At 41.2% G+C, this 3,542-nt stretch overlaps 1 long non-coding RNA gene across 1 annotated transcript; it reads left to right on the top strand.

Moving 5' to 3' along the window:
* Positions 1-2,092: 2,092 nt before the first annotated feature.
* LOC129743314 (uncharacterized) lies at positions 2,093-2,787 on the top strand. Its single transcript, XR_008736600.1, has 3 exons — positions 2,093-2,301; positions 2,363-2,548; positions 2,720-2,787. It is a non-coding gene; the product is annotated as an uncharacterized LOC129743314 (long non-coding RNA).
* The last annotated feature ends 755 nt before the right edge of the window (positions 2,788-3,542 follow it).

Raw genomic sequence — 3,542 nt, 5'->3', positions numbered from 1 at the left:
CGACAGCCAGGAAGTCTGGATCGGGGGGAAATCGAAAACCTAAAGCCGCTGAGACGACAAAGAAAGTTCAAGCGAAACTCTAACCTATCTCTCCGAGATGCCGCAAATAAGCTGGGTGTATCGTCTACAACCGTGCATCGAGCCAAAAAACGAGCCGGACTATCGACTTACTAAAAGGTAGTGACTCCAAATCGCGCTGATAAACAAAATACGACGGCCAAAGTGCGATCCCGCAGGATGTACACGACGATGCTGACGAAGTTTGACTGCGTGGTAATGGACGACGAAACCTACGTCAAAGCCGACTGCAAGCAGCTGCCGGGACAGGAATTTTCTACGGCAAAAGGAAAGGGAAAGGTAGCAGATATTTTCAAGCACATGAAATTGTCAAAGTTCGCGAAAAAATATCTGGTTTGGCAAGCCATCTATCTGTACCTGTGGCTTGAAAAGCAACATTTTCATAGCTACGGGATCTGTCAACCAAGAAATTTACGTGAAAGAGTGTTACAATAAACGTCTGCTGCCTTTCCTGAAGAAACACGGTTGTTCCGTACTGTTCTGGCCGGATTTGGCATCTTGCCATTACGGTAAAAAGGCCATGGAGTGGTACGCCGCCAACAACGTGCAGGTGGTTCCCAAGGACAAGAACCCTCCCAACACGCCAGAGCTCCGCCCAATTGAGAAATACTGGGCTATTGTCAAGCGGAACCTAAAGAAGACCAAAAAAACTGCTAAGGACGAGCAGCAGTTCAAGGCAAACTGGTTTTCTGCGGCGAAGAAGGTGGACAAGGTGGCTGTACAAAATCTGATGGCAGGGGTTAAGCCTAACTGAATATTTTCCTGAATGTTTTACTAATTAAACTTGAAAAAGAAATTTAATATGATTTTTTAAATATACGATTTCACCGATTTACACGCGTTTTCCCTTGACCAAATTTTGGCCGTATCACCCTTTATGATAATTATGATCAAATAAATTCAAGGTATTTCCTACCTTCAGCATATCTAATATCACTGTAATAAATCTTTTTAATGATAGGCAAGAGCGCTTAAATTTAGATTTTATAGATAACGGCTAAGTTTCGGCCGAAAATCGCCTTCTCAACTCAACCGGTTTTCAGAAACAAGTGGTACTAAATAGGGGAGAAAAGGGATACCTGATTATTATTGAAAAAATTGAAACTCAGAACGATAGTACACAGATTAGAAGCATTTTCGTAAAGCGAAAATAAATTGTGACTTTTTGCTAGCTCAGAACAACATCCTATCATCCGTTGGATATCTCAACTCAACTAAACGCAACGACTTGTTGGCCATCCCAGTTCAACACAATATCCTTAAACGTTGGCCTGCCCAGCTCAACTCATTATCTCAACACATTGGAAGTCCCAGCTCAACTCAATATCTCAACACGTTGGCCGTCCTAGCTCGACTGAATGCAATGACTTGTTGGCCGTCCCAGTTCAACACAACGAATTGACTTCTACACACGCGCCAATTAATCGCATTGATCGCGTTCGCCATTTCGCCTATTCGAACCGGCGAATGCGATTGAATGCGGCGAACCACATTTGATGAAAATGTATGTGAATCGCTTAAACCTGACATACTCAACGCGGCGAAGCAGATGTCAATTTGTTCCGCCGCTCGAGTTCGCATTGGCTGCGTCCGTAAATTCGCATTGCATCGCTCTCACTATGTCATCGGCCTAAAGCCTAGTCCACACTAGACAACTTGGACTGCGATTTCGGTTGCTGAGACTTGTTTATGTTTACATTTGCATCTCGTCTCGTCTCAAGTCTTCCGACAAGTATGGGAGACCTTCAGCAACCAAGATGTAAACATAAACAAGTCTCAGCAACCGAAATCGCAGTCCAAGATGCCTAGTGTGGACTCCATGAGCTTTACATAAGGTGCGGAGATATTTTGATGCTGTCACAAATACATCAGTATCTTCAGACTGGTGTGCATGCAATGCGGTCTGATTCGCATCAATGACGTCATAACAGTTGTTTGGGTTGCAATTACGGAAGAGTTTTTGATTTAGATAAAAAATTTTAAATGAAAAAATGGCCAAGTGCTGAATAAAATCCTGCAAAATTTCGCAGGTCGATGCTAAGAAGCAAAATAGAGCAGTGAGTTTTCATCAGCTACCGAAGGAACCCGCGGTACGCAAAAAATGGCTCGCGTTCTGTGGCCGTAAGGATGGATCCGGCATATACGTGTGCTCCCAGCATTTCGAATTGACGGAGTTGGTCAATGTTTATATGGAAAACGCAAGGAGGGTTCTTATAACATCTGGTAAGTATTTCTAACTTAGGCCATTATCGCAATATTCTTTATGTTTCGTTTTTTCTCTCAGCTTTGCCATCCGTTCGTTGCCCTCCAACTGAGTCTGCTCGATCCATCAGAGCTAAAGTGAGGAACCGGAAGCAAGTAGTCGAAGAATTTCTACAGAGAAATGCAAACTTGGGGATCAGTTGAAGTCATCGCCCTCGATAACAATATCTTCTAAGATGGTTATTCCACGACGAGGGAACAATCCACGGTAAAAAAAACGCGTTCTGTAACAACCGAATCACGCTGAAAGAAGCCATTCAATACTCATTTTGAGATGGGAAATTCACTCAACAAGGATATATGTTTCACCTTTTATACGAGCGTTCACTATTTTCAGTATTATAGTACTTTAATCATGTTAATTTGACAACTTTTCTAGTAAACTGTATTACGCACTGCAGCCCCGATGATGTTATGACGTCATCACTGTAATACACACAATGTTTACGTTTTTTCGATCACCTCTACCACGGCAAACCGAGTTCCTCCACACCTCTACATCTAGCTCATGGGTGTGGACTACACACCAAAAAATTAATAAAATTACTCGTGACAGAAACGCTTCGAGCCACAATTATATTTGATCTATTTTTAAATATGATCGAATTTTACATCTTTCCACATCTATTATTAGGTCTCTACATTAAAACAAGTCTTTAATGATGTAAATATTTGTGCGACGTAACTTTTTCTAACCAAATGTCAGAGCCAGTTGAAACTATGCCTGTGCACCAGAGTGCAATTAAAAAAATTTCAATTATTTAGTGAAATCGTTCACATGTAACCGGATCAAAATTGGGAAAAGAGGATTTCGTCACTCAAGAACAAAGTAAAACTTTCATATCAATGCAGTATGCAGTTATCCAAGTGAAGATTGTTTTTGTTTATATTCTAAATTTGTTATTGTTGGGCGAGAATGTTTATAGAAGTGAAAAATTTTATCGTAATAAATTTCATCCATAAGTAAAAATTGGCTTAAATATTTAGGTCACATCGTAATTGCAGCAGTACGGTAAGTGTTTGTCATGTTTGTTGTTTTCAAACAGACACCTAAAATAAATATTTTTGTAGCGCAGTTTCAGTAGTTTCTGACAAATAAAGTGCTCTCAAGGAGCAGTTGTGGGGCAAGTGTAGCGGCATTCCAGCAGGATTCGACAGGCAACAACGCGACGATGGTTGCCTTTAGCATCTCCTTACTTATT

The sequence above is a fragment of the Uranotaenia lowii genome, chromosome 2 (assembly GCF_029784155.1).
Source record: "Uranotaenia lowii strain MFRU-FL chromosome 2, ASM2978415v1, whole genome shotgun sequence".
In the NCBI taxonomy this organism is placed as follows: Eukaryota; Metazoa; Arthropoda; class Insecta; order Diptera; family Culicidae; genus Uranotaenia; species Uranotaenia lowii.
Note: the sequence above shows the minus strand (reverse complement) of the source record. Positions and strands in the feature narration are given on the sequence as shown.